Raw genomic sequence first — 21,438 nt, 5'->3', positions numbered from 1 at the left:
TAATCAAATACTTTTTCAGGTTTCTAGATAAACATTACCGCTTATGTTTAGAAGACTGAAAATAAGGATGAGATAAAAACTCTTCCTTCTTACAAGAAACATAGAATAATGCATAGGTCTCCATTTAAATATCTGTAAATCCTAAAAAAATTATTTTAATGATCTGGAATTTTGCAATGGTCTTTTGAACATTATCTAGGCATAAATATTTTTTCTATAAATAAAAAATATCTTAGATCCCAAGTTCCCCTCCTATAAAGCAGTGTGAGTAGGTGCCTCCAGACTGTCACTATTTTGTAGGAGAGATTCAAGTGCATACTAGAAATTTAGATTTGCACAATTAAAGTGGATTAAAGCACTGTGTTGTCCTAGTGCAACAAACCCAGTTGAAAAACAGACAAGACAGATTTTTGACAGTTCAGCAATGACTGCCACAGGTTCCCCATTCCTGTCATAAAGATTGTATTTTTCACATGTTCCACATTTCATTAGATCCAAGAGTGCAGCAGAGATAGCTCTAAGATTTTGCTGTACTTTGATTCTGATAAAGAGTGCATTCTCTTGCGCATTCTTCCTCTTTGGGATTTGGTCCAGAACTCTCAGTATCTTCAAGTTCTCAAAAAGTAGGCTGATAAGATTTCTCCAAGAGCAATCTCTCTTTTTAAGGAACCATCACAACAGATTTTGCCTTTAGGCAAAGTTGTAATGTGTTGTACATGAGCATTTTGTTATGCTTCCAACCTGTAATTAGCTCAGACAATGAAGACAAGACAAAACTGAAAATACAAGAAGTCCAATCAACAGAATCTATTTATTGCAACAATGCCGAGAATATTTTGTGCTGAGGTCAGATATGATGAACTAACATGTCTATTAGCATTTCAGAAAACAAATACAACACTTTTAGACAGTTCAAATAATGAATAAAATGTTAAGGAAAGACCAACCAAAATGTCTTGGTTTTAGTTTTGATGTGTCTTTATACCAAGGATGAGATTACAGATAGAATTTCAATCCAGAAAAAAAGCAATGCTGGAAAACAAAACAGTCACTGTCTCCTGCAGTGATTATGGAATACTGTTGTATAAAAGCTTAACAACCTTAGAAGAAGTGATTTGGGAAGTTTATTATAATGCAATTTGTATCATGTTTGGTAAGGGCATTAAGATCAACAAATAGAACCCAGTTAGTTTTGCAACGGCCTGATAATCATTGGCTTGTATTAACACGGAGGTGAGATTTTTCACTGATAGCACCAGTTGTGGAATGCTCTCCCTGCTGAAATAAGAAAGGCCGCAATGGTATTGGCATCCCACTGGCTCTTGAAGACACACCTATTTTGACAAGCCTTCCCCTAAACTCCTGAATCAAACCTCCTGTTTTAATAGTTTTAATTGCTGTGCTGTTTCAATAGGGTTGTTTATTGTACATTTTAATTATGGATGTTTATTTTAATGTTTTGATGAAATTGCTTTATTGTGTCTTTTAATTATGCATGGGTATATTTTATGATTGGTTTTATATTTTTAACTTGCTTAGAAGCCATTTGTAAGTAAATGGTATATGAATAAACAAACAAATAAATACTTGAATTGTAATCTGGTAGGCTTGACAACAGAGCAACAGAGGTTTGCATGCAACTGCTTTCTAGTTTGTGGCAAAAGTTTGTGGCTTCCTAATATGCCAAATTCACAATTATTTTATTATTTTGTATTTTGCCTTTCATATACAAAACTCCCCCTAGATGGCTCACAAAATTGTGTGTGCATATGTGATTTAAAACAGCCATTAATGGTGGAAAAGCCAAAACCATAAAATGAACTCCAATAGGGTTGCAGGTCTCCGATTTATACCCAGAGATTCTGGGTTTTTTGAGATACTCTCTGAGTGACTCTAATCTCCGGAGTCTTTGCTTTCATTAAAAAAAGATTAAGTTCCTAGGTGGTCTCATTCAATAGTTATACACCAAAATGTCAGCCCTCCCCCCCACAACTTCTGTTAAATGAGCTAGTAGTCAGCTTCTCTAATCCCCGCCCTTTCAGGTTTTTAGCCAATATGTGAAGTCAGAGTTGTGATTGACAAGGGATTTGTTAACTTCCAGGCAACAGCTAGAATCCATTGCAAGTCCTGAAGATAGCTTCCTTTTCCTGCTTATCTGCACATCACAAGTTGAATAAGTTTATAGCTTTCAGCAGCAGCAAGAGTGCCTTTTTTCTGTGTGCATACTCCACAATAAATGGAGATCTAGAACAGAAGATCACAGCAGGATCTTGGTAGGCATGCACAGTAAACAATATAAGTTATAATTATAAAAGTGTACATGCAGGGGGGGTTAAGTTCTTACAAAAATAGCATATACATTTTCTCTTTCAAATAATTTTTGAACCGAAACATTAAAAAATGTAAATGCATCTTATAATGCCATTACAATCTGTTATACTTTTCAAATTATAAGGAGTCAGACAAATTTAAATTTTCCTGGGCTGTTGAAGAATGCAGGCTCCTACTGGGAGGAAGGGGTGGATATAAATCTAATAAATAAATAAATAAATTTGTCTAACCCATAGTCTGTTTTGCAAACCTTCCTAATATGAAGTGTTAGTCCTATACTTCTGGGAATAAAGCTGCAACACTAATCCCACATACTTGGAAGTAAACCCCATTGAATTCAACAGAACTTATTAGACATGGTTAGGATTGTGCTGCTGGGACTTTTGAGTGAACATAGCAAAGGACTGTGTTATAAATCTTTCTCTTCCCCACTAATCCTATTTTTAAAAAGCAATTAGGCAGGGCTTACTTAGGTGTCATTGCTTTTACTTTGTAGGACACTAATATTTTTATATTTTTTTAAAAAAGGTTCTGCAATGACCAACATGTTTTGACAATAAAGTATTATATGGGGTGTATATATATTTACATCTCCATTGTGTGTATATATATATATTGAGTCTTTCCAACAACCCTATGAGGTAGGGGTGCCAATTGGATGCGAAGGCAGCTCACAACAAGAAATAAATCCATTTAAAATCCAATAGTCATAAAAACAAGTATAAAACAGTTGCATAACAGTTTAAAGTGGCATGATTCTGAATTTTGAGTTGGGTGAATGAAGTTCCTTATCACTTGAAGTTACAGTCCGGTTGACAGTTCTCTGTTGAGGTAAGCCTCACTGAATACAGTGGGACTTGCTTCTGAGTAAACACGCATAGGATTGCACTACAAATATCTTCACGGGCTGTGTAAATAATAAACATCTCATGCTTAAACAAATATTTCTTCATATTATATCTCAATGAGTATTTGATTTCACACTATGGTTGTACATTATTATTTCCTCTACATTTTAAATGTTCCCTTCTTCCTTGGGGTGGCCATGGTCTCCCTCTTGTTTTCACCCTAAAGGGGGTTGCCAACCCTGCTTGGATATGGGTATCTTTGCAGAGGAACCCTAGTCAAGCCTTACCAACAGCACAATCCTAACCATATCTACGCAGAAATAAATCCTATTGAGTTCTATAGGTCTTAGTCCCTTAGTAAGTGTGTTTATAATTGCAGCCTTCAGGGGCATCCATCTCTACTCCTGAGTGCTCCCATCTAATATCTCCACAACATTAGGTTCCCTTCTTCCTACAGTGGCCTTCTGGTGACTGGCCTGGACTGAGGGCACTTAAAATCTTCTTGCCAGAAGCAAAAAAGCTAGATTAAAAGTTCCCTATCCAGGCACCTAAGCAGGTGAGAAGGAATGATCCCGTCACTTTAGCTGGACCTGTGAACACCCTCATTTAGCTAAAATTTCTATCTTAATCTCCAATTAGAGGAATTTTTTTGAATGGTATGCCTCAAGCAACTATGGTTGATGCTTAATGTATCATGCTTAATGTCATCACTATGGCCTGCCCCATGACATCACTAAGTATTGTGCTGTGTGTAGTTGTGTTGCTTAATTTCGTTTAAAAGCAGCACCACAGCAGCAGAGTAACAGCAGATGTTGAAATGTGAGTGTGCCAGCATGTGCGTGCGTTTGCCTAAGAAAGCAGGCTTTTACCCTGCATCAGCATCACTGAGACTGGAGACTTAGTAAAATAAGAAAAGCTACTTTATTTATAGAAATACATAGTAGATAGAAAAGCATACCTAGTTCTAACTAACTAGCTAAGTTGGAGGTGTAACACCCAGGTGCAGGAGTTAGCCCCATGCTTGGAGAGAGCAGAGACAAAGGGATGTCTCCTCTCTCCTGAACAGCTGGAGGACAAAGGAGTGGAAAGGGCAGAAGGAGGAGGGGCAGGTAAGCTTCCCTAAAGATGTCACAGTCTGGCGACAGAAGGAAGTCAGTCAGAGCATCACAGGTAAAAAGGTAAACAAGCCTGTCCATCTGGAGGACCCTAGCTCTATCTTCCTTCTGGAGCACAAATAAAAGAACAAAACAGCAGTTGCTCTTGCCCCACTTCCAACACTAAGATCTCAGGATTTGGGATACTTCTGAGCTGGCAACCCTAAACTGCAATAACTGCACCAGTTGAAAAACTGCAGTTCCATCAGGCTTTTTAATGTAGAGTGAAGTCTAGATTGCAGAAAATTGACAGTCTATCTATTGTATTGTTGATTTTAATGTTTCTTTTATTGCTGACTATTATATGTAGTTATTGTTGTAACCCACCCTAGGGTCCTAGGACAAAGGACAGGATTTTAAAATAGAAATACATTTCAAAAGCTAAAATCCAAAACAGTGAAGTTAGTGTCTGAATTATTCTCAGTGGCCTTATGAAAGAAATGCTTATGCTGAAGGCCATCAGAGAGGGAGCTTGATGGGTTTTCCTGGTGAGTGAGTTCCACAAGGAGGGTGAAACCTCTGAATAGACCCCTATTGCACACTTTTCCCCTACACAAAAATTATCTTAATATAGTAGAATAGTAACCACTGGAAGTGTACATCAGCACTGTGTATGTCCCATACTATGAGTCAGATGGGGTGATTCAGGTAGTGTCCTCTGATATCCAAGGTGGATTACACATTTAACAAGGTGTCTTAAGACAGGTGAGGGATTCTGTAAGCTTCCTAGTTACTCTGTGAACATAAGTGTCCAAAAATGCTTTTCTTTTTTCCCTCCTGAGAAGCGAAACCAAGCTGACAATGGAAATGCCCAGCTTGGAGCAAAAGAAATTATGGTTTGTATCCAACACTGCTGTTTCATTCATGCAACAGACTTCCCTTTGTGCAACAATTTCCCCTCTTTCCTCTCCCTTGCAACTGCCCATACATCCTCAAAATCTGATCCAGAGTGTTTACTGGCCCTCTGGAGCAGATTTTGGGGGCAGAGGGAGAGGAGAAGAAGAAAAGCAAGCAGAACACTATTTGTAAAGCATTGGATGCAATCCTTTATTTGTTCTGAGTCTTAGGAATAGGACGGACCAAAAGCCCCTCTCCGTTGTGCACATTGTTCTCAATAATGCATTCGGTATGTGTTAATAGAGGCCTTCTGAAACATCACTGATACAAGAATGATGGAAGTATTGTAAGAACAAGGACAGGGCATCTATCTAACTTGGAACCCATGAGTATTCAACCACTCTCCAAAATTTGGGATTAAGAAATCACCTTCTTCCTTTCACTTTCTTAATACAATATTTTGGGAAAGGATTCAGTGGAGACTGGTGGTTCTGATGTCAGTGGGGCAGTGAATCTGCTCCAGGTTTGAGTCTGAACTTTCAAGGAGCTGTCTGAGTGCTTTCAGCACCTCCTTAAGAGTTCAGGTTATAACTTGGAGTGGGTTCACTACCCCACTGACATTGGAGCCACCAGTCTTCACTAGAATGACTGAACCCTCACAACCAGTACATCTGCACCCTCCCTTCATCAAACTATACTCCAAGGCAATGCACATGTCTTCTCACCTTTTTCTTCACAACAACCCTGTTAAGGGTTCCTCTTTCAATAAGTCTTCCTTTTTCAGCTTGCCTTTTAAGTAGAGACCTTATCCCAGTCTGCATCTGTGTTGGAATTACTTGTTCATATGTTTTTAAACCTCCTTTTTTTAAAAAAAATACATGTATTTAATGCTTTTAAAAATGTTTTTAAAGGTTTGTTTTAATATGTTTTAATGGTTGTTTTGTTTTAATATATTTTGAAGTCTGTTTTTATGATGTGTTAAAGTGTTTTTAGTGCTTTTGTTTGCCGCCCTGGGCTCCTACTAGGAGAAAGGGTGGGATATATATCTAGTAAATAAATAAGTTGGTAAAGCTGATAGCTAGTGCCTGGCCCAACATTACCAAGTCAGCTGAGTGGGAATTGGAATGTGAGTTTTGCTGGCCCTAATATGACATTAATCCCTATACCACAGAGGCTCCCAGTTTGTTTCCATGCCCATTTCAGGGGCTGATATTGACCTAAACAATGCAAAACTATCTGTGCCCAGAACATATGAAGAACTATCTTCTCCTGCCCATACACTTACAATCTATGCCTTAGATCAGCCTTCACCAGTCTGGTGTCCTCTAGATCAGGAACTCTTCATTGAAGTGGTCAGTGGCATGTCTATGAAGAACACTTAGAATTTGAATTTTATAGAATTCTATGGGATTCAAATTGTAATGCAATATAAGAAATAAAAGAAGCAATAAAACTACAACTTACAAATCATACAGCGTCTAGTACATTACAATTGTTACCACAGGCAGAAAAAAATCATTAAGTGGTCCACCAAGACCCTTAGCAATGTTCAAGTGTTCCATGGGGAAAATTTTTTGGAAACCACTACTCTAGATGTTTTGGACTACAACTCCTATAAGCCCCAAGTTGGTGAAGGCTGCCATAGATAGTTGGTGGAGGGTAGCCTTAGGCAGATGATGACTTGGTGACTGAATGGAAGAACTGAGGGGCATGTGCTTCTTCTCCACTACTCTATTGCAACACTGGCCCATGGTGAATATATGAGCCAGAGCTTTATCTCTCAAAGCTGCTTAATTTTGTAGCAGCTCAAAATGTATAGTGGTCTTGGACTGGGTCATTCACCAAGAAGTTTTTTGTACAAGTCTAATTAGTTTCAATAGGTTGATGTGAGGGTAAATACAAAACTGAAAAAAGGCAAACCTTGTCCAGGAACATTTATTTATGTTGTTACATTTATATCCCACGATTCTTCATAGAACCTAAGATAGCATACATATGGTTCCCAGGAGATCTCCTATGTGCAGACTGGCCAGTGTGATGCTTGTTTAGCTTGAGTAAAGTAAGCCTTATATGCCTTTAGACTAAGGATGGGGAAACCTGAGGCCTTCCAGATGTTGTTGGACTACAACTCCCATCATCCCTGGCCATTGGACATGCTGGCTGAGACTGATGGGAGATAGAGTTACTCATCATCTGGAGGGCCCACAGGTTCCCTGTCCTTGCTTTAGACAATACCCTAGAAACATAAAGGGCCACCTTTTATGTTCAGACTATTAGTCCACCTGTTTTTATACATGCTTTTAAATATTTTTTAAATTTTGTTTTTAAGATGTTTTATTTTTTAAAAAAATTACAGATGTTTTGTATTTCAGATGTTTTTAGTGTTTTGTTCTTTGTTTGCCATCTTGGGCTCCTTCTGGGAGGAAGGGCAGGATAGAAGTTTAATAAATAATAATAATAGGCCAATATTCATGGCACTGACTGGCAGCAGTTCTCCATGTTTCAGTTGTGTGTTTTCCTAGCCCTACCTAGGGATGCCAGGGATTGAATGTGGAGTCATCTGCATGCAAAGCAGTTGCTCTTTCAAAAAGCTACAGGAAGATTTGTCTTGATGTCTTACTATATACTCCAGTGAGAGTTGAAAAAACTCTACAATTACTCTATTCTAAATCACTTTTCTACATTTATTTTTATTGGTTTTGTGCCTTTTACCTTCAATGCAAGGATTATATTACTCTGTAATAAAACATTTCATAAAGTTATAACTAAACTACAGGGATATTGGAGTAAAAGGCCACAATAATGAGTCTGTAGTTTATTAAAACTGTAGTAAATTGGTTCTTATAATAGTAAGAGTGTAGTAATCACACTGAATAATGGCTGAAAGTTTTTTTTTATCAGCATGTTTACTGCCCTATTACAATAATTACTGTTCACCCTTCATTTTTTCATACAATGTCTACATTTGCAATGACAATTTTATTCTGGGGTTCTTTTTATTTTATTTTGCATAATTCTGGGTCTATAATAGCAAACTTTTAATGTAAGCTTTGATTCATATCTTTGTTTAAAAAAACACCTGTCATTAATATGATTTACCATTAGGCATAATATTAAAAAAGAAAATAATAAATCTAAGGCCATAAAATGAATAAATCTAAGACCATGTTTTTAATTAGAAATGCAGGCTTTTGTTGTGATACACAAGATATTTCACCATATGCCAAAACAAATTAATTGGTGTCTGAGAAAGGGTAAAGGCGATGCAATGTAAGATGTTTTGTATATTTTCAAAACAATAAATAAGTTATTCTGAACATTCTTGTGCTATGAATTAATAATTAATAAAGTTTAATAGTGTTATTGTTAAAACAACTGTGTTGGCTTTTAGGATATTTATATTGAGATTTTATTGGGACTGTATGGAATTATTAATAGTAGCATTAGAAGTGGGACCCCAGCAACAAAATGCTGTTGTGTTGATGTTCCTGTTCAAGATATTCCATTCCTTTTTCCTTCCTTCCAAGTCCGGTCATGGCATCATAAACACGCCTTAAGAACGTGCCACCTGGTTCAATGACCCTGCACACAAAGTTCAAATGCCCAGCCAGTTCCTGAAGGCAGAAAGGGAAACCTTCCTGGTATGTGCAACCTTCCAGATCTTGATCTGAAGCAGTTCAAGTTTGTCCCTGGGAAGCCAGCAGCACTGCACCTCAGAGTCAATCTCGATGCCTAGGAAGTTAATATAAGGGCAAGACCCTCCATTTTTTCAGTAGCCAAGGGAACCCCCAGCTCCAATGCCAGGTTATCCCACCAAGTTTCAGGTATACCTAAAGTCATATTTACTCTCCTGTATTAAGAGTTCAAGTTTGTTCTGTTTGTTTCCCATACTCTGGGCATTAGTATCCAGACATCAAAGATCATGTGATTAATGGCCTGGCTTCCTTCCTACATGTTTATGAAGACTATTACTGTGCCCCATTAGAGCCGTTCCCTCAGTTCCTGTTACGGTGCACAAGCCTTTGTTCCTCTTACAGTGCACAGCCAAGTCTATATCTCCCTCCCCCTTAGGATTCAGTTTAAAGCTCTCCTGATGATGTTCTTCATGCTGCAACCAAACACATTCTTCCTAGTCCTTGTGAGATGCAACCCATCACTTGCCAGCAGTCCATCTTTCGGGAAGTGTAGCCCGTGGTCCCAGAATCCAAATCTCTTATGTCGGCACCACTTTGTAGCCAATCGTTCACCGGAGTATTCTAAGTACTGGAAGGATGGATGACAAAACTATGTGGGCCCCAAAATCCTTGAGTTTCTTTGCCAGAGCTTCAAAGACTGACCTGATTTCTTTGTAGCTCTGCTTGGTAGCATCATTCATTCCCACATGGATGGGAAGAAAGTGATATCTGTCAGTGGGCTTTATGAGTGATGGCAATCCTTCTGACACATCTCTAATCCATCCTCCAGGCAGACAGCATACCTGGAGAGTCCACGGATCTTCTCGGCATACTTGGAGTCCATGGACCTTCTCAGCATGCTTGGATGCATTATGTCAAGCACAGTAACTATGCACATGTTCACCTCATATGTGAATTTTGGAAACTTGGTTGGCTGGAAAACTGCATCGCAAAATTTGGATATGTGAGACTTTTGAAGGCTGGCTGTGTCTTATATTTTTTTCAGAAAGTGCAAATTTGATAGATCCATCTTTAAATGCAAACTGGATCTAATTTTTCACATCCCTATTTGTCAGCTATTTTTGTTACAATAACATTGGTTTTTGTAGATCTCTTGTTTTGTATATCATCTTCTGGTACATATTCTGCAGATCATTCATTACAGCAGGGATGGGGAACTTGTAGCCTTCCAGATATTGTTGGGCTCCAACTCCCATCACCACATGTTCATCCAGAATGGCCAGCAGTCACGGATGATGTCTGGAGAGCTACAGGTTGCCCATCCCTGTGTTGCAGATTATCCCATGCATGCTGCAGCTGTTCATAGAGTGATTCTGCCTACTCATTTGATTAAAAGTTCCAGCTCTCTTACAAACACTCTGGACACTATGCAGCTTATGACTTACAGTTAGTTTATAGCTTTCTTACGGAATACAATGTACCACATTGACACATGTATAGACAATACTTTTTCCTCAATTTAATGCAAGTAATACCTGAGTTAATACATGTAATGAGATATTACCTCCTTCTCTGAAGTCATATTTTCAGCCGACTTCCGGGAAGGGTGACTTCGCTTGTGCCTGCTTTTGAGACGGGCTCCCGCCTCAAAAGAAGCTTATTCAGATATAAATCAGTCAGAACATTTTTTTTTTGACTGATGAAATTTCTCCCGGGCAGGGAGAAACGTAGAGATCAACCTCAAAAGCCTGTTTTTGTTGGGAGGACTGGATTTCATTAATTTATGAGAAAAGGTCCAGCCAGCAATGCCGGACGGACTTCCGAACAAGCTCTATCTGTTTAATGCAATACGTTTATCTTTTCTTCAATGAGAAAACAGACTAACAGGCAAGCACCCTTCTTTCTATTATTTTTTTTACTTGGTTTAAATTGTTGCAGCAAAAAGAGATTTGTCAAATTAATCAGCTTTAAAGAACTTCTGAATGAGCTATAACTCTTCTCTGTTATTCACAAAATTAACAGCTTATCTCTGTTTCTATTGCAAAAAGCTGTCCTGGAAGTGCATTCTAAAGATATAAACAGAAGAGGGATTTCTATTCCGAGGAACATTATATTGTCTGGGACTATTCTCTTTTTGGTCTATTTTATTTTGACGAATCTGCTTCTTCAGATTCTTCTTCAAACGCCACTAACTGTTTTGATGCTGGGAACTAAATTTGTTTTGTATTTTTGAACATAGAGAGATAAGGCAGGCTGCTCTGTTTATACTGTGATGTCATCAAGCCTGGAATATTAACCCAATTGTTGCTGAAATAAGAAGTGGTTCTTCTTTATTTTTATTTTGTTTTGTTTTCGTGGTTTTAAAAATGGCAATCAAGAAAGTGGCTGAGAATCTGGAAGTAATTATGTTTCAGAAAATAATGGATGAGATTGAGATAACGAAACAAACCCTGCGACAGGGCAGTAAGGAGCTGAAAATTGAACTGAGCAAAATGACGCAGGAGCTTAAAGAAATAGGGGATCCTGTGAGAGAGGAGATCAGAGATGAGAAAAGAAAAAATAAAGGGAAGATACAAGCCCTGGAGATTGGAACAAATGTGGAATTGGAAAAAGATCTGGAGTTTATGGATATTAGAAATAAAATCTACTGTTTGGAATTTAACGTTATCTCTGAAGAAATTAATGAAGATATTAGAGATAAAGTTATCAATGGCTTGGATAATCTTCTGGACTGGAATGACGTGATGGAGCTTGATATAGAGAAAATCTATGGAATTAACTGCAGCCATGTGACAATGGAAAAACTCTCAAGAGATGAGCCAGTGCATTTTGTAAAAAAGAAGAACAGAGATATGACTTTACAACAATATTTCAGCAACTTATTCAGAATTGATGGGAAGAAAATATTTGGGATAGAGGAAATTCCCATCAGACTCTTATTATATGACTATGGCTATGACAGCAAGATTATTATGGAATACTGATAATGGAAGATTGGACACTGAAATTACTGGACTTAACAGGACTATTGAAGATGGAAGATGGAATTAATATGGATAATGGAATAATGGCTATTGAAATTATTGGACCTAACAGATTTTGATGAGATGGATTAATCGATATGTTTATTTGGACTATGGTTATGACAATAAGATTATTATTATTATTAACGAGATGGATTAATCGACATGTTTATTAGGAGAAAAATTGATAGATATATTTCTTAAAGAATTGAAACCTCTCTTTGACTTTTTGTGGAAAGAATAAAGTAATGTTTATGAGATTTGATGATTAATTAAGATAACTACTGGAGGAAAGTGATTTTATAATATAATTTAAGAGACAGGATTGTTATATATTGTAGACCTATAACTGATTTGATCTGCGACAAATGGGAAGTCAACATTTTATTTTTTTGTTTAATCATTTTTGTTTTGTTTTGTTTTTTGTCTTTGAATGTTTTATGATTTTGTTTTGTATGTTTTATGAAAATCTGAATAAAAATTATTGTAAAAAAAAAAAAATGAAGTCATATTTTCAGCCACTTGAGTTAGTGATAAAGTTAGCCATAAAGGAATAAGTAGCAGTTTGTTCAAAGTAATGTAGGAAAAGTAAAGACTAAGACACATCTCATACTCATGGCCCACTTCTAAATAAGATTTGATTCACATGACCAGTTGCCCCACTCCACACAAAGCAAATGCAAAAGATTGCCTCACTGTAGAAATGTGTTACGATCTGTCTTATAAATCGTTGGATACTCATTTCACAATACATTTCAGAAGAGGATAGCAGGAAGATGACTGTTTCAATTGTCTCCCTATACAAAGTACTTAACCATGTTATATAGATCCTCAGTCAGATTACTTGTCTGATGTGGATGACAGAATCAGTGGGACTACACAATCAGCATAACTAGTTGCTATAGCACCCAAGTGGTCATTCCATAGCTGTGTCCTGAATATATTAGTTTTAACTGATGGAAAGAACTTGTTCACCCCTGCACAGGGTTAAAGTTACATTTTCCAGCAGTCCATTACAATTTGAAAAAAGAAACAAACACAATTCTAGAGGTTGACTATTCCCTGGAAGGATTTCATGCCTTTCAATGGTGGAAGCAGCTCTACATGTATATCCTACTATATGCTACTATGTGTACATCATACATGAGAGTACAAAGCTCAGGATTGGTCTGCAAAGTTCTATATGATTTACTCAAATAGATCCTACTGAAACCAACACAAATATATGCATGAATGAAGCCTGAGCCAAAGGGTTGTTTTTGTTTTGCCTTCTGAGTGTTGAGTATCTGAAGGTGGTATGCACTCCTACTCAGACCCATTGAAAGTACTGGATATGCCTAACAGGTTCATTTTCAATGGGTTTACTCTGAGTAGAACTTAGTTGAGTGCTGACCTCAATATTTCCCCCCAGAACTATTAAGATCTATGCTAAATCTCAACATTATAATAATTAACTGAAGTCTAAAGACATATGAGCATTTTGTAGAATAACGAAAGGGAAATAATATAGTGTTAAGGAATACAGCAGCTCAGCCTTTTTGACCGTCTCTCCCAGCATTGCCTGCTGTGAGTGGCAGCAGTTATCCAGGGTCTCAGACAGGGCCTTTCTCATCACCTGCTTCCTGATTGTTTTAATTGAAGATGCTAGGGATGGAGCCCACGTGGAAAGCATGTGCTGTACCACTGAACTACAGTCTTTCCTCTCCTGAAACCAAAGGAATATGTTCTGTAGCCATATGCTAAGTCACTACAAATCTCTGATACCAGTAAATGTCTTCACTCCCTCTAATGGTGTGAAGTGTGTAGCTAAAGAAGAAATACACATATTTGATTAGCCCTGGGCTCCTACTGGGAGGTAGGGAGGGATATAAAACTAGTAAGTAAATAAATAAATTAGAAAAGGGGAAACAGAAATGTATTCATTCTCCCCACAGCCCACTAAGTAAGTCATCTGAACCTCACCAGGTCATTTGCTCTGTGGGTACTCTGATCCCACATGTAATAATGTGTCACAGTAAGTTTTGATCCACGTCAAAATTAACAGTCACTCAGCCCACTTTTTGAAATACTGTCGTTAGTGCTACCACTAACAAAACACAGTTTTCTGCTCTTCCCATCCACATAGCATACCTATTAAAGCAATCTAGGAAATTAGTTTGAGATAAACTGTACTGCAATTTTATTCATAGCCTCCCTGTATCTCACACTGTTAATTTGCATCACAGCTCACTAAATAGTGCCTAATGTTTATTGCATTTAACTGAATGTATACGATTTTGAGGGTACGCCAGGGACCGATTATCATAATTATACATGTTTCTATGGAAACCCACAAGTCTATCAGTTTTGATTCATTATATTGTTATACCTTCTAGCACTTTCTAATTATTAGGTGCCCATTAAAAAAAAGCCTCAGTCTTGTGGTTACTATAGAAATCAGCTATAGACAGGCCTCAAGTTTTAACCCTTAGAGAGCCAGATTATTATTATTCTTTTAATCCAACATATTGAAACAGAGTCATTTAGGCTAGCAACTCTTCAGATAAGTGAAATCACACTTTCATTGAGCTTATTTGGGTCAAGGTAGCCTTAAACATTTCCATGAACTTAGCTGCTTAAAATATATTTTGGCAGAGAGCCACAGATTAAATGTAGCTATTTGCAAAACTCTTTTAGAATATAGTGGTTTGCCTCTACCCATGCCATATGGACAACTCTTTGCAACGACAATGATAGGACAATAAAAAGGGGTGAGTAGAGCAATTCACACATGTGTACACTTCTGTTGCCATTGATTTATTGTAATTCTTGTACTTTTATTGTATAATATTTCTTTGTGTGAATATGGTATTCACCGCTTTTTTTGGGGGGGGGGGCTTTGGGCCAAAAAGTGGTATATAAATAAACCATAAATATATAACAACAACAACATAGTTATTTATTGATACAGTCTTATCATAATGTACACTGTTTTGCACAGCAAACTGAGAAACCATTTTAACCAGTATATAACAGCACTGTGGGCTGTTCTTGTTTTTAATACAACTGCATCACTTCATTCTTATATCAGCTTTTCTATAACTTTTACCCCTAAACACTATGAAGATTGGATAGGGCAAAAACAGAGAGTTGTATCTTATGGTGTCATTGAGGCTTCCACCAGTGGAACAGGCACAGGAGCAATTTTCTGTGATTCCTCCTTTGCCCCCGCAGCTCCCACATCTCCCTAAATCTGCTCCAGAGGGTTGGGGGAGCCCCCAGAGGAGATTTATGGGGTGCAGGAGGCACTTCCTCCCTCTTCCACTGATGGAAGCCTTACCATTAGGTGAGCAACACCATTGGAGACAACCTCAAATGGTTTCATCTTCTCCTAATACTGCCAGTATTAGCATATTCAGTTAGAGGTGCCTTTTAATTTAGATCAGCAAACCTTTCCCAAAGTGACAGCTCGTCCTTCACGCTGCATGTCTATTTATTTTGGAAGTTAACACATCATTCAGTAGCTTGTGAACAGGCCTGATTGCTATGCTAATTGTATTCAAAAATATGTTGACACCAATAAAAACTAGTAAACTAGGGCTAATTCATAAAGTGAATAATAAAAAGTAATGGGGAAGCACTCAGGCTCCAGTTTCTGCAATCTGGAATCTTAGCCTGCAAATTTATTTTTTTCCTTGTGGGGAATGAATATTGTGCAATAATCACAGTGAAATTAGGTTTAACCTGACCGTACAATCTCTCTCTTTCTCTCTCTGTAATATGTTTAGGATTGCAGCTACACATCAAGCTAGAACAGTATCTCTCAACTGTATGAAGATCTAATGGTGTATGTTTCAAAAATATGTAAAATATAAGTAAAAAATTAGCAGTATTAAAATAGAAAAATTTGATTTAACTGCCAAAGAGTTCGAGCAATTCACCTTGGAAAGGTTTTGATGGAAATATCTCCCTGCATACCCCAAAAGAGCAGAGCAGGCTCTGCACATCATTACTCCATTTCATCCACATACTTTTGCGAAGCTGGTTTAACCTGACAGTATAATCTCTCTCTCTCTCTCTCTGTTGTGGATCTTTTTGATTCTATAGAGCTATAGTGTGTGGGTGTCGGAAGGCAGAGCTGGGGTCCCAATCCCGGGGAGCTGGATCCCGGAGAGTTGGGAGAAGAGTATTCGGATGGATGGCAGAGGGAAGGGGAAGGAACTTCCCCCCTTTGGAGCGAAGACGAAACAGAGGAACTGCCAGTGATAAGGTCGCTTAGCAACGGGGAGCCTGAGCCCTCCCTGGACATTCTCACGCCTCCCCCTCTTTCAGGCTCAGAGCAATAGGGGGAAGAGGGAGGGCTGCTCACAGCCGAAAAGCGGGGAGGCAGTTTACCATCAGCCCCTTCCCTATCCCCCATCCTGGAATCGGAAACTTCAGAAGAGGAGGGGGTGATGCTTCCCCCCTCACCGCGCACACGCAGACAGCTGAAAAGACAGGAGAGAAGGGGGGAAGGCGGGCAGTACCTGAGGGGCAGTTAAGGAGGAGCGAAAGATTGCGCGCCCGTTTGGCCCCTTCTTAAAGAACAGGCGGGAAGAAGTCCCTTGCTCTGTCAACTTTCTCCCAATGCCGCAGGACCTGTATCCCTGTATTGATTCATGAGAAAACACAGTCTTTGTTTGGACATTACCCTAATAAAACACGAATTAACTACAATCGTTGGTCTGGTTCCTGAGTCACATCCTGGGCCTGACAGTGGGGGGGGGAGGGTAAGGAAAGAAACAACGACCCTATACATTAATGCTTTCATAAAATAGTAAAAAATAAATAAAGGAAAACCTTTAGTATTAAATCATTGATCAGAGAGCAATATAGTGTTCTGAGGATTTTAAAATGCATTTGTGGAATAAACTAGAATTCATACGGTTTGGAGATCTTGGAGAAGATTTTTACCTTTAAGGAAGCTTTTACAAGAGAATGAGATATGGTCTGAAACCCCTCAGATCACTTTTACTCAGTACCAGGTTTACTAAGAAACAACACCTCTCTCCAAAAAATCAAATGACTAGCATAATGTCACACCATGGCTCTCGCACACACACGCAGAAATGGAAGTGAGGAAGAGAAAACGATGGGAGGAGAGGGATTTGGGGAGATGTAAGAAAATAAGAAGAGCCCTGCTGGCCCCCCTAGTCCAGCATTCTGTTCTCACTGTGGATAACCTAATGCCCATGGGAAGCCTGCAAGCAGGACATGAGCTCAAAAGCACTTACCTCCTCAGGATCAGCAGTATAGTGGCAAATTCAGAGGTGCAGGGTCCCTTCATGATAGTCACAGCCATGCCCGCCCTTTTTGTTGCTGGGTTGAGAATGAGATCTTTGTTAATGCCTTCTCCCACAACAACAGACATCCCTAGGAGGCAATGAGCGTGAAAGGGGAGAGAGTTGACTGCTGAAAAGAGTCTTTTCAGTGGATGACTCATCTCCTCTCACTCTGATTGGCTCCAGTCAGCAGGAAAGGACAAGGAAGCATGTTGGAAGACTCTTCTTAGTGGCTAACACACTCCTCTTTCATGCTGATTGGCTTGAAGGATGCTGGAGACATAGGAATCCCTGTTGGGATCCTGCTGGGTCCCTGCTTCCAAAAAAGTAAAGGGTCTAAGACACCCTGAGACCCTGGACAACTATAGCCCTGCTCATGATTCCCAGCTGGTATTCAGTAAAAGCCTCCGATGAAAATATGAATGGACGAGACCATCACTTCTAGCTAGGGATTCCTATTATAGGCACATTTATATAAGGGAGGGCTTTTCCCTAAAATAAAAAAAAATATTACTGTGCTATAGTCGGATTTTTGTTTTCTGTTGTAGGTGATGAGCATGTGGAGTGTAGGAGGGATTTTTGTGTACATCCTTTGAGCAGAGGTCCCTAACCATGGCTGGCGCCAATAGATTGCTGAGTTATTTATATTATCATTTTCCAGTGTTTCTTCCTGGTGCTTTCCCCAGGGCACTGGAAGGCCAATCAATAGGTGTGCTGTGCAAGGGGAATTGTATTAGAAACTATGTAGGAAGTAGGGAGCATGTGATTTCCAGAAGTCCCAAATCTGCTGAACAATGAGTGGAAACACTCCAATGTTAATGGAGAACAGTCAGTGCACACTGGCACCTTTCTTGCCCTGTGTGACTAAGCCACAGCTTAACATAGCCATCCCAAGCAAAATGGAGATTTTGGAGCCAAGGTGCTTAGAAAAATACTTAAAATGGGGGTGTGGGATGGGCTTACTTTCCTGGTATGTTTTGCCTAAATATAATATCATGTGTGAAGTCCCTGCTCCCCAGTTTATTATCTCTGTTACCTGCAACAATAACAAGAGTTTTATATTTGTATATATTCAACAGTAATTCCAATACTTGTCCTGTATTATTACCATTTAACCATTTTAATATTACTAAGGTAATTTAGAGAGGTAATGTAATCAAATAAAGCACAATGACACTAATGAGCAAATGAATATGCAAGATAAATTAGAATGCACATATGTTTATATTAAAGAGACACAATTAGATTTAGATTTTTTTAAAGTGTATAACAGTTCCCCTGGTCATTTATTAGACAGAAATAAACCTATTTTTGTCATTGATCTTTGTCCTCCAACATCATCTGGTTCACTGGCCAGTCAGGGGTTCCATCCCTTATTCTCATTTTGTGCTTCTTGTTCAGGACACTGCCAATTCAGATTGTTATGATTTCACAATCCACCACAGTGGGCATGTTTAAATAATGGTCTTAAAATACCTTACTGTGCACTGAGTTTTACCCAATGCTTTTGTTGTTCAGCATCACTAACAGCTTTAGAGGCTTGCTTTAAAGAAGAATTTGATGCCACCCAGCCCACAGGTATCTAAAGTGACAAATATTTACACATGATGGATAAAATGACATTTGGGAGACAGGGACTGTGGACAAAGGAATGCCACTTGGCCATGGGTTCCAGTAAGGGATGTGGAAGAAATTCAAATCAATTCACATTTAAAGGCTAACCTACCTAATTCAAAACAATATCAGACCCAAAACACAGCCATCCTTCAAAATCCACAATTCTCTGTTTTTGCAGTGCTAAATAATATGTACATAAATCATAATGCATATATTAGGGTAAAGTATACATAAAAATGCATTTATTAGTGAAAATTACATCAAAAAATCCATTACATTAGGGGAAATTGCTCTGTAAAAATGTCTATATTAGGCAAAATTGCATCCAAATTTGTGGACATTAGGAGAAATCCATAACAAAATGCAGATGAATTCTCATGAGGACTATTAAAAAAACAACACAGAACCAAACTGATGTGGAAGAAATGAATTTTAAATGGGAAAACTGAGAGAAACCAAACTTGACAGATTAGCCTGCCTAGTCCCAGTTCCTGTCAGTTATACTCTCCACCAATCCCCAAGTACTTTCCCACCAATTCTTCTTTTTGTCCCTAACACAACAAGCTATGGCTAAAAGATGCTGTTCAGGGATTTGTGTGTTCACATGCATGTCCACGTGTATGTACAGAGGAGGGGGTGACTGGAGAAGGTGAAGTGAAGAAAAATGGACAACTCAGACACAATAAACAAAGGAGAAAAGCCCTGCCTTTAAGTAGGAATGAGAGAGAAATTTGATCCAATTTCCATTTTAATGCAAACATATCTAATCTGCAATTCTTGAACCAATGTGTGAAGTGAAACGCAGCTGTCGCTCAGTTTTCTGAATTTTGTTCCCCAACCAATGTTTACAAAAATAAGTACATTAGGAGGAAAGTGTGCATAAAGTGCATTTATTAGTCAAAGTAATCTACTAGGGATGGGTGAGAAATTCAATTCCGTTCGCATTTAATGCTGAATTTATCAAATCCACACTTTCCAAAACAATGTGACAACTGAAACACAGACAACATTCAAAATTTGCACTTATCTGAATTTTGCAATGCAGTTCTCCAACTAAGCAATGTTTGCAAAAATGCATATATTAGGGGAAAATGTGTATAAAATGAATATATTAGTGAAAATAACATACAAAAATGCATTACATTAGGAGAAATAGCTCAGGGGGAAATGTGTACATTAGTCAAAACTGCATACAAGAATATGTTTAGTAGGAGAAATTCTCACTAAAATGCTGGAGAATTCCTCATGTAGAATTGTGGAGAACCAAATTTAAGATTGGAAAAATGAGAAGCCAAGAGAACTGAATCTAACAGATCTTTCTATGCCTGTAACCTATGCATACATTATAATGGGAGAAATTGCTTGCAAAAATGTGTTGTTAGAATTGCACAGTAAAATACTGATGAATTTTTGCGAGACCTTTTTTTCACACAGCAAAGGCAGCAGGATTTAATCCCTGCTCACCAGCTAACCAGCTGCAGGGAGCATTCTTGCACATCCAAACTCAGTGCTAACCAGCATCACGCACGCACACACACCGCATTGGCTAAGGTGAAGAGAGAGCGTTCCAAGCAACTGTGTTGGACACAGTCTCTCCCCTGCTTTAAAGATCACTAGAGCAGTCTTTAAAAGGGGCGGGGCTGACTGCTTCAAACCGTGCTGCTATACATTTTAAGACAGTCCTCACGCAGAGGCTGTCTTAAAACTAGTGCTCTTTGAAGCAGTCTCCCCCCCTCCCTTAAATATCACTCCAGCCTCCAGCGATCTTTAAAGGGAGGGAACTGCTTCAAACAGCACTGCAAACCTGATTCTTCATTGGTGTGTGACGGATCAGTACCTGCCAAAGCAAATATCCAGAAGCAGTCATTGGCTGTTGCAGGCACTGCTCCGTCGTGTGGCAATAAAGAAAAAGCGGGGCCTGCTTGCTTTGGCAAGTCTGCCCCACACTGATCCTTTTCAGAGGCTGAAAGGATCAAAGCAGAGTGGACTTTCCAAGCCTCCCTGCCCCCTTTCAAGCTCTTTGCACTTGAAAGGAAGGGTGCAGAGCAGACTTTGCAAGTGCAACGGATTTTGACAGGTGGGCAAGGCAGCCCACCAGTCAATCATGTGACATCATAGTGATGTGTATTGCCCCATCCACCTGTCAAGGTTGGCCCCAAAAGCTTCCCCTTCTCTGTGTTAAGTTGATAGAGCTCAAGGGTTGCCAGTGTGGTGCTGATGAGTGCCAGTGTGTTCACCAGTACCTCAGCCCTGAAGCCAGCCTTCCTTATTAGGTGAAACAGCCACATTTCTAGGTGGTGTGTTTTTTTGGGGGGGGGAGTCACATAGCACCAGCCAACCCCCCCCCCCAAATGGTCTATGTAATGGTCCAGTTAAATTTAGTATGAACACCAGGAATTAAGTGACTGGCATATGTTTCTGTTTCATAAGAAAAAAACATGTTAAGGATACAGTGAACAAAGGGATAAGGTGCTGGACTACAACCTGGAAGACCAAGGATCGAATCCCCACACAGCCATGAAGCTCACTGGGTGATCTTGAAAGCAGGATCGACTTGAAGGCAGTCCATTTCCATTTTCAAAACAAAAAAAAAAGTTTATGCTCTATAATGGAAATGGACTGCCTTCAAGTCAATCCCGACTTATGGCAACCCTATGAATAGGGTTTTCATGGTAAGCGGTATTCAGAGGGAG

The sequence above is a fragment of the Rhineura floridana genome, chromosome 1 (genome assembly GCF_030035675.1).
Source record: "Rhineura floridana isolate rRhiFlo1 chromosome 1, rRhiFlo1.hap2, whole genome shotgun sequence".
NCBI lineage: Eukaryota > Metazoa > Chordata > Lepidosauria > Squamata > Rhineuridae > Rhineura > Rhineura floridana.
The sequence above is the reverse complement of the archived record's forward strand: the minus strand, read 5'-3'. Positions refer to the sequence as shown.